Below are 11,009 nucleotides of genomic sequence, written 5' to 3'. Positions count from 1 at the left end.
GCTTTGGAAAAGGGGCGTGAAGGGGCGGGGGAGTGGGCGTGGCACCGATCCGGGGTGGTCTGGGGGAGGGACCGAGGCCTCCAGCACAGCAGCTGTGCCGGGGGATGGCGCACCGGCACCGGCAGCGCACTCATGTTATAAAATCGGGTGTACATTTGTGCGCGCTGGGTAAAGCGCGCACAAATGTACCCCACGCGTGCTTCTTTAAAAATCTACCCCTAAGGCTTTTACTTCTATTCTGTATCTATAGGAAATGACCTTGATGAATCAGGCTTTTATTATTTATATGTCCACCTAGTATGTTTTATTTATAATATTTGTGCATGAGTTATATCACTTTAAATCTGAAGTGTGAAAGAATATAAGCCAAAATGCATAGAGATGTACAGGTACATGCTGCTGGTTTGGACATATTCACCTTAATTCCTGCTTCAAATAGAATAGCTTTTTGTAGCAGTAGTAATTTTTTTTTTTTTTTTTTTGCTGTAGTATTGAAAGGTAATTTGGGTGTTGCTGAAGCCACCAAGTATTTTCAATTTGGCAGCATTCTTAAATGCTGGTGCCAAAACTTTGAAAATAATTTGGTTTTGACACTCAAATGCATTTCCAGTTCTGGCTGACTGAGACACTGGAATTGCTCTGAGGCAAACTCCAGGATCTATGAGTTACTTTGTGTACAGAGATGACTTCATCTGGAGACAAAAACAATAAGAGCTCATTTATCTTGGTGTCATGTGAATTGTAACAAAATATGTTCTTGTAATTATAAGATCTTCTGCAACATTCTTATTTCATTATAGCTCAAACTGGTTGAAATTCATGCAGAGGTCAGATATGTAATTTTCTTTCATATGGAGATATTTTTAGGATGAATTATTTCAATAAATTCATTAATAGTCAGTGCAGCATTATTTAAATCCATATAGTCCCCAACTTCTTCCTTAGTTCTTCCTCTGTTGGCTCTTTTGTCCTCTAAAAATAAGAAAAAGAAATCCATGGTGTCAGTACTGAGTAGCAGCAAGAATGGATAAAGTTAACTGCTTAACTTTAGGTATTCAGCCACATTTACCTGGTTAACAGGCCAATTTTAAAAAAGGCCTGCATGCCTAAGAATCAGGGGTTACGTGCGTGGTCGCGCCCTGCGTGCGCCGCGCACATTTTAAAAAAGGGCCCGGCCACGCCTGTCATCCCTGTTACGCGCAGAAGTGCTGGGCCACGTAAAATGGGCAGGCTGGGGCAGCATCTTTAAATACTTCTTCTCCGGAGGAGCAGTAAGTATTAAAATAAAAATGAGGGGCTAGGTAGGGTTAGGTTAAGGGGTCGAGGAGGAGAGGGGAAGAGGGAGGAAGGATAGGGTTAGGGTTAGGGAACTGGGAAAGGCCTGCTTGCCTCATCGCACATATTTTTCAAAAATTTCCCTCCCTTGCATGCGTGACAGACACCCGCCCGCACATGCACACGCCGATATCGTATTTTATACATGCGAGCAGCAACGCGTGCATGTTATAAAATCAGCATGTCCATGTGTGTGTGCTGGGAACCATGCACCTTTTAAAATCCACCCCTAAGTGTGCATTAAATCTAATAGCACAAAACTCATATGGTTCGATTTAGGACAGTTTTTTGTGCTGAAGGTGTTTTAAAAAATTTAGTTGATCAGAGCTGAATATTGCACTAATCAGCTAAGGGCTAGATTTACTAAGTATTTTTTCCAACAGACACAGAATTGGATGTAAGTCTTGAAATGCCCTAAGCATGATGAAATCTGGCCCAATTCTTTAAAAAGCTAAATTTGTATATACAGTGATTTTGTGTGTACAAATTTAACCAGATAGAAGGAGAATATTTTTAACTAGAAATGTATGTGGTTTAAGTGAATTTTAACCACATTAGCATTCTGAATATCAACTGCCTAGTACTGTTAATATATTTGGTTACCAGGTGGCAGTACTCCACTTTGAGGCTTGAAAAATTAAGTTAAAAGTGGAGAATCAAAAAATAAAAAACCCCAAAACAAGTATATATGGATCAGACTAAAACTTCCAAAAAAGGGGCATGGAACAGCTGCCCTATGAGGAAAGTCTAAAGACACTGGGGCTGTTCAGTTTGGAGAAGAGACGACTGAGGGGGGATATGATAGAAGTCTACAAAATCATGAAAGGACTTGAACAAGTTAATATAAATCTGTTGTTTACTCTCTCAGATAATAGAAGGACCAGGGGACACTCCATGAAGTTAGCAAGTAGCTCATTTAAAACAAATCAAAGACATTTCTTTTTCACTCAGCGCATAGTTAAGCTCTGGAATTCATTGCCAGAGGATGTGGTTACAGCAGTTAGTGTAACTGGTTTAAAAAAGGTTTGGATAAGATCCTAGAGAATAAATCCATAAACTGCTATGACGGTAATTAATAAGCAATAATAGCAGGTGATCTATCAAATGTTTGGGTACTTGCCAGGTACTTGTGACTTGGACTGGCCACTGTTGGAAACAGGATACTGGGCTTGATGGAACCTTGGTCTGACCCAGTATGGCATATCTTATATAATGTTCTAAAGCATATACAAAAAACTAAACCCCCTAAAAAAATCACATCAGAGACCAAGGTACCAGTAAGAAGAAAAAGCACAAGAGAACATTTCAACATTTGAAAACTATTTTCGATCATCTGCAATGCTTGCTGGTCTATCACAGATTGCCAGCTTTATATATAGATCTCAGGAACAGCTTGAGAATGCTGGATAATGAGGAGCAGATTTTGCTTTCTTTTGTAGCCGTTTGTAATCTTTTTTTCCTTTTTTGGACAGAAGGTTCTGTAAGTTTTATGTGTGTGTGTGTGTATTAACTTCAGCTGCTGCTTGTCAGTGGACTGAGTCAAGAGACAGAGATTCTGAAACATGAAACGCAGGGTGGCATTAAACTGCACTGGTCTGTGTCTCTTAAAAGGGGGCTTCTGGGGAGGCATGAAGGGTCTCCGTGTGGTTTTAATTCATTTTGATTTTCTTCCTGCAGCTAATTTACCCCAAACAAAAACATGTGTACTTTTCAGAGGGCCTGGCTTTCTAAACAACTGGATTCCATTGTGGATATCCGTGTTTGCCTTGTATATATAATTGACAGGTTTAAGCCACTTGTTTTGGAAAACAGAATTTAAGTTGCATATTGAAGTCCTTTCATTTGCCTGTCAAATAACATAGAAGAGACTTTCCTGTGCATTTCCTCAGCTTTCTTTTCCCCCCTTCTTTGAACATGGTCTGATATTTTGGAGTATTTAAAGTTAAATGATGTAATTTAGAATACCACTGTAAAAGAGAATAATAGATGAGCTGCAGTAAAATCCCCTGGAAATAATTTTTATTGCAGATTTTTAGTGACAAACTAGAGCTTAAACTATTCTAAACATTCCTCCATTAGTTTTATGGTACAGCATAGGGGTAAACACTACAACTGTTGCGTCGGAGGTGGACCCTTGAGCTGAGGTGGGGTTGATGGCGTGGGCTGATAGACACAGGCCACTGGAGCTTCACCTATACCAGCACTCATTCCCCATGGGTTGAGCCTTTAGGTATTGGGGCCGGCAGGACTTAGGTGGGCCTCTGTATTTGTTGCAGAAGAAGTTGGATCAGCCCAGAGACAGCAGGAGAGATGGTACAATCCTACTCCGGATTCGGTAATGTCCTGGAAACTCGGGCGCCAATGGAATGAAGGCAGACAGGGGGCGCTTGAGCAAAAGCAGGTCGAAGCCTGAAAAAACCATGTCCAGAAAGTAAGTTGAAGAGGCGTCCAAGGGCAGGCTTGAGTCAGGGCTGGCGGCAATCCAAAGGCAATGGCAAGCAAGGCTGAGGTCTGATCACGAAGATGGTCAAACGCGTAGTCAGGCAAAGTGGAGGTCTGTGTCTGGAGATAGGCAGTAGCATAGTCAGGCGAAGCAGAGGTCTGGGTCTGGGGATAGGCAGTAGTGTAGTCAGGCGAAGCAGAGGTCTGGGTCTGGAGATAGGCAGTAGACGTAGTCAGGCGAAGCAGAGGTCTGGGTCTGGAGATAGGCAATAGCGTAGTCAGGTGAAGCAGAGGTTTGGGTCTGGAGATGATCAATGGCAAAGTCAGGCAAAGCAAAGTCAAAGTCTGTGTAGTCAATCTGAAGAGACAGGAACCAGGAATAATGAGGATCAGGAACGCAGGGATGAGACGAATCTCTAGGAAGCAATGAGCACTCGATCAGCGAGGAGACTTGTTGCAAAGGCAACGCTAGGGAGCAGAGCCTGACCTTAAATACTGTAGTAAGGTTGACATCATCATCCGAGGCCGCGGCAAGGTTCCCGCCGAGGTCCCTACTTAAGAATCAATGATGCGCGCACTAGGGGTGTGCATTCGTTTTGAACGCATATGTAAAACGCAACTTTTTTTTTTTAACTTAAAAAAGTGATGATGCGCAACGCATCGCGATTTTCAACTTATTCAACGTAGCTATGTTGAATACGTTGAACCTAAATAAACACTAAATAAACACTTAAAACCCCCACCCTCCTGACCCCCCCAAGACTTACCAAAACTCCCTGGTGGTCCAGCGGGGAGTCAGGAAGCCATCCCTGTATTCCTCTGCGAGGAGCACGTGACGTCTGCATCACATCGGAGTGATGCGGACGTCACGTGCTCCTCCGCGCCTCTGCTCCCGGACCCCCGTTGGACCCAACCGGAACTTTTGGCCAGCTTGGGGGGGTCAGGAGGCCCCCCCAAGCTGGCCAAAAGTTCCGGTTGGGTCCAACGGGGGTCCCGGAGCGACCTCCTGCCACTTGACCTACCTGTCATGTGGTAGGAGTACAAGATGGCGCCGGTGACCATGTGACAGGGGCTGACCAATGACACGGCAGCCCCTGTGACACAGGCTATCAGTGCCATGAGGAAATCACAGACGAGTGCAGGGATGGCTTCCTAACTCCCCGCTGGACCACCAGGGAGTTTTGGTAAGTCTTGGGGGGGGATTAAGGAGGGTGAGGGGTTTAAATTTTTATTTAGGGAACTGGTGAATGTATGGACAGACCCTCAACTTATGGAATTCTCCATATGTCCATATTGAACGAAATCGACCCTCAACTTCAACTTATCAACTTATCAACGCAAACTTTTTGTCTGCACATCCCTAGCGCGCACGTGCCTAGGGAGGGGCACAGCGTGAGTAGCAGCGTCTCTCCACGGGCCATGCGGAGAGGCCCGATGAGAAGTGGAAGCAGGACCGGGAATGCCAGGTACAGTGGCAGAGCCGGAGGCACTGGGGGAGGCCCCACCGCCGCCAGCCAGGAGGAACTAGAGGCTGGAGTCACTGTAGAAAGATGAGGGGGACGTGCCACGGGTCTGCTACAGATGGCACCCATAACAAACAACTGTACATTTTAAAGCAGAAATATTTATAAAAAAAATTCCAGCCAAATTAATTTCAGCTTGATGCAAGACATATGAGGAACACTAACACATCAATACATTGTATTACAGAATAGTTGGTTAGATGGTATTCCTTATTTATGATATTAGTTTTTGATTTGCTCATTATATATTTTTATTTTATCAAAACATTTTGCTGGCATCCATGAAGTTCCGTATTTTAGAGGATTGTTCCTTAGTTTGTTACTCCCAACATTATGAGTCTAAAATATGATTGTTAATGTAAAATAAGATATCTGAAGGTTGGAAATGCTAGTGCAGTTCACTGGTGGTTGAGTGGAAACTTAAGTTTCAGTAATGATACACATGCAAACATTTTCTGGTTTGTTCATTATATGTAATTTAAGAAATCTTTTAAATAAATAAAATAAAAACAATTGGATGCTTGTTTTAGATCCAGGGACTGTGAATTTTCTCCTTTTTTTTAATCATATGGCAGGGGAGACTGAGGATCTTCTATTTTGTATGTGCATTCCAGCTAATTGCTATCTTTTCAGTACTTTTCCACTCTCAATGGTCTTTGCATCCTATGAAGTGTGACCTGGTATACCGTGAACTGGGTGGTCTCTTCCCACTCTTTGCTCCGTGGGCCCTCTAAAATTTTGTCGCTGTCAAATTCCCCTGATTTTTTTGACATTTCCCTTGACCCATCACTCCTCTGTGACAGAAGAAAAAAGAGCACAAGTCATCATATTCCTGCAACTTTTGTAAAGTTCAGTACAAGTTCTAGTGGCAAGCCAGGTCATAATGACTCATCCTTTGACAGCCCTGTAGCTCAGGCACCATCTGGATAATTGCCAAGACCAGATATTACTGTGGCAGTATAATGATCCTGGCTGCTGTACACCCCTCCCGCCTTCAGGGACCTTCAGTGGGCTGCAGTCTGAGCTGCGTAGGCTTGCCTTGAGAGCACATGAGACAGCCTTGCTATGCTTTAAAAGCCTACCTCACCCACAGCCCAGGGCCTTATCATGGCATGGCTCTTGCTCTTTGCTGTGGCCTCCTGAGCACTCATTTTGCCTCATCTAGTTTCCTGCTTGCTTGTCCTTGTATTTAGCCTGTCTTGTTTGTTTGCCTGTCTCCTGTGGCTTTCCAGTGGTCCTCCTGTCCTTTGTTCCAGTGTTCCTCCTTTCTCTAGTTCCCCTGTCTCCTATGGAGGCTTCCTGTGACCCTCTTGCCCTTTTGTCTGTCCTTGTTTGTCTGGTTCTGTCTTTATTGTCCTACACCTGTTTTGCCTTGCACCCTGTTGCAGTTTTGCCTTGCTCTGCACTCTGACCCTGTCTTGTTCTAGTTACTGTCTCCTGGTCTGCTCTGTTTCCTGCCTTGCTCCATCCTGACCCCCTCACCTGTCACTGTTCCTGCCTGCCTTGCATCTCCTTGCCCTCAGCCTGACTCCTTGTTATTGAGCTGGCCTGGCCTTTGTCTCTGCTTGAGCGCTGCCTGCCCTGATCACAGCCTGCCTTCATCTCTGCCTGAATGCTGCCTGTCTGCCTGAATCCTGCTTCAGTACCCTTCCAGAGAAGACCTGCTGGTCACCAGAACTTGCTGGCTTAACTCCAGGGGGAGGTGGTCAGGAAAAAGACCCTGCCCTGCTCTGTTCTTGACACATGTGCTACTCCTCTCTGTGGAATTACCTTCACCTGGCCTGCACAGCCATGACAGGCAAAATCTGTTATCTTTGATCTTATCAGGAAAATCAAGTTGCTCCACTCTGATGTTAGTAGTTCCATTAATGACCTTAAAGTTGAAGTCCTGAAGGAGAGGAACACTAAAAATGAGATACATATAGTGGAGAACAGATTGATTTCACAGCTGATTTTTATAGATATGAAGGAGTTGGAAAAAATGACCACAGAGATAAAAGAACGACAGGATGATCTGGCATACATAGCTGGAAGCTGATGGCTTAGGAGAGGTGTTATTCAACAGTTGAGAAAGAGGCCTTGGCAGTCAAGTGGGCCTTAGAGGCCTTGCACTTTTATCTGCTGGGATGGCAGTTCACGCTAATAAAGAACCAACAACTGCTCCTATGGATAAATAGAAATAAAGAGTCCAATGTGAGGGTGATAAGATGGTTCCTGGCCCTACAGCCTTTCAACCATAAAAATAAGCATCAGGCAGGAAAGGAAAACCCTATGTGGATTTTCTGTCCAGAAAGGTATCCCTGGTAAAGGCATGTGCTCACCCGAATAAGGATGAGCTGAAGGGGGGGAGAGTATGTGAGACAGTGTACTGAAAACTCTGTCAAAACAACTTAAGGAACCAAACACAGCTATCTAGCCCTGTCCTCCTTAAGGATTAGCCCCGCAAGGGATTCTGGGTAAAGAGAGGGCTCCCCTCACCATACTATAAAGAGTCAGGACCCAGAAAGCTTAGACAGGCCCCGGGGAGCAGGCAGGAACACACACTATTTATTTCATTCTTATATACTACTCCCACAGAGTAATTCTGGTCGGTATGGTTTACAACATCAAAAATTCAGTACAAGCTTTAAATACAAAAACTTCAATAATACATCCAATAAAAACAAATGAAATAGGATAAAACTTAAACTAAAACATAAATACTGCATCTGAAAGGGATACATCTTGCCACCTTTCCATAACCCGAAGTATAACCAAGTAATTAAGGTAGAAAAAGCCATCATTGCACCTGTTTGCAAAAGGTCAGATACTTCTTCTCTAACTGTACTTCACGCAGAGTTAAATTCCAAATTTCCAGACCAGTTATAGAAAAAAAACCTTTTCCGAACAGAAGTTTTCTTCACCTCTTTAAGAGTTGGTACTCGGAGCAGACCTGCCGTAGCTGACCAGAGACGACTGTTTGGTCTATACTGCCGGACAAGACATTGTAAATACCTTGCGCCCTCCTTATGTACCATCTCCCCATGCATGGAGAGGATGCAAGGAGAAGGAGAAGTGGTGCATGAGCTCTTCCCTGTGCACCACTATGAAAAGACCAGTTGTGTTTAATATCTGTGCTACTTGAGCCTTAAGGTGAGTTGCATCGTTTTCCTGTTTGCTTTGCATTTTGCTTTCACTGCAAAAAAAATTTGCACAAAAGGAAACAGCCAGAGTCTGCCTCCTTATTCCTCCTGGCTGTTTATCAAGCCACTATCGCCCACATTACCACACCGGAATATTCAGCAGATTAGTTGTGCTGCTGAATTTCTCTTGTAAGCTAGCCAAAGTCTTATCTTATCTGGCTAACTTACTTAGGCCTGGATTTATCAAAATGCACTAAATATCGCATCTGATAGGAAAAGGAGTGTCTTTTATGGTAATAGGCTGTTTATTGCAAAGTGTGCTATCTTAGCACAGGTATTACCACAAACTGCAATAACTTTTTTGCACTAAGTACTACAATTGTTGCAATTCCTACCTACAACTGAGCGAGAGAGAGAGCACTTAGCTAGGTTGAGAGAACATTGCACAAATCTCATCTTTGGGTGGGTTTCCTCACTCTGAAGTTATCAAATCTTCACAAGAGTGTACTGTTCTGTTCGTACATCGCACTCTGCATGTCAAAGTGCCCCCCTAACCCCAACACTGATACCTAAAACCTCACCTTGAGTAGCTAGGTGCGCCTCCTATAGAGGTATAAATACCTACCTAGTATGAAGGCCTTATAGCTAAGTGCTCCGCTCTCTCTCTCTTCTTCTCTCTCTCTCTCTCTCTCTCTCTCTCTCTGTCTCTGTCTCTATCTTGTCTCTCTCTCTCTCTCTCCACAGCTTAAAATGCTATTTGTGAAAACATCGCAAAGTGCAACAAAGCCATATCACACAAATGAAAAAGGTGTAGTTAAAACTGTACAATATGGCTTTGCAAAACTTGGCCAGAAATCCCAAACTCCTCTCCTTTTCCTAATTTGCATTGCACCATGCGTTATGGTGTTTTTGCATGCATTAAAGGTGCTTTTTGCATGCGAAAACGCCGTATAGCACTTTAAATGACCAGCTTATCCGGCTATTGCTGAATATTGATCCCTACATTTTGCCATTAGCTGGAGTCTATCCAAGTTTCAACCTAGCTTGATGGACTCTCTACTTGGGGAACATCAAGCTAGGTTGAGAGAACATTGCACAAATCTCATCTTTGGGTTTTCTCACTCCAAAAGTCATCAAATCTTCACAAGTGTGCACTGTTCTGTTCGTACATCTCACTCTGCATGTCAAAGTGGCCCCTAACCCCTACACTGCTACCTAAACCTCACCTCGAGTAGCTAGGGGGACCTCCTATAGAGGTATAAATACTTACCTAGTATGAGGGCCTTATAGCTAGTCTCTCACTCACAATAAAGAGATATTTTCTCATACTTCCTCTGAGTTTTGCTCCCTACAGCTTCACTTCATGACCCTTGTCATTGGATTTCTGTTTAAGCAGAAAATACTGCTGCCTTATGCTTTACTGAAGCCTACTAGATATTTGAATCCCCCTTTCTCCAGATAGCACATATTGAGTTCCTTCAGTCTCACTGTGTAGGATATATGTAGCAGGTCATACACTATTTTGGAAGTCCTCTTGTGAAATGCTTCCTTTCTTTCAATATCCTTACAATCTCTGGTAACAAATCTGAATGCAGTGTTTGAGATGGAAGGCCTCATTCTGATATAGGATATCACAATTATTAATTATATTTTGTTCTTATATGGTGCTCTGACTAGTCAACATCCTGTGACCTTCAATTTTAATAAGGTAGTTTAATGTAATATAAACCTGGAGCAGTATTCTTATACCTCTGTTACCATCAATGGAAGGTAAATAGTCAGACACTATCTTCCACACTGAGGATGGGGAATTTTCTCAAAACATCTTTTGGCTTCCACTAAATACTAGAACTCTGAGGAACACTGAAGTTCCTGTGTGTTATGGTTATGAGGTGTTGGAGTGGATTCTTGGGTACTGTGGTGATGGCCACTCCCACGGGGAGGAGCCTTGTGAGGAATCACAGTACTAGGCTAGACTCTATACACGCAGACAGAGAGAAGTTGTACAGCTCGATGGTACTGCCTGGGGAGCGGGCAGCAGTGAAGGTAACCCAGCAGAAGTAGTCCAGGGGTCCTCAGCAGAGGAGACCAGACTCAGACTCGAGTAGGTGATAGGCAGCGCGGCATAGCAGGGACAGATCCCGGATGTAGACACAGAGCGCTGAAGCTGAAGGTGAGACAGACTGAAAGGGTTAGTACTCACTGAAGCAGAAAGCTGTATAGTTGAAGGTCCTGGCAGGCAGATGTTGTTCAATGGCAGGCACCAGATTAGGGAGAGCAGGCCTTCGAAGAGCGAGTACCCAGTATCCCAAGATAGGTACCTGAAATAGAGCGGGGTACCCAGGTTAGTGAAGAAATACCCCGAAGGGCAATCCAATCCTTGTTAACTCAGTTTGTTAGTAAACGAAGGGCAGGCTACATACCAGGATGTGATGACGTCACTCCGAGGGGACACCCCCGAGGTTCCCGCCATGACGTGGATAAAGACTTGGGTAGCGTGCGCGCGCGCACCTTAGGAGACCCTCAGGAAAATCATGGTGAACACTGTCGCCGTTGCCGATCCAGGGACACTGGAGAGAGCAGCATG

General features: G+C 44.0%; 1 long non-coding RNA gene across 1 annotated transcript; it reads right to left on the bottom strand.

Annotated features, from left to right (window-relative positions):
• Positions 1-704: 704 nt before the first annotated feature.
• LOC115090121 lies at positions 705-10,677 on the bottom strand. The gene is made up of 2 exons (XR_003856311.1): positions 10,626-10,677; positions 705-972 (listed from the first exon to the last, which is right to left on the bottom strand). It is a non-coding gene; the product is annotated as an uncharacterized LOC115090121 (long non-coding RNA).
• Positions 10,678-11,009: the final 332 nt, after the last annotated feature.

The sequence above is a fragment of the Rhinatrema bivittatum genome, chromosome 4 (genome assembly GCF_901001135.1).
Source record: "Rhinatrema bivittatum chromosome 4, aRhiBiv1.1, whole genome shotgun sequence".
In the NCBI taxonomy this organism is placed as follows: domain Eukaryota; kingdom Metazoa; phylum Chordata; class Amphibia; order Gymnophiona; family Rhinatrematidae; genus Rhinatrema; species Rhinatrema bivittatum.
This window is presented reverse-complemented; position numbering and strand designations above follow the sequence as displayed.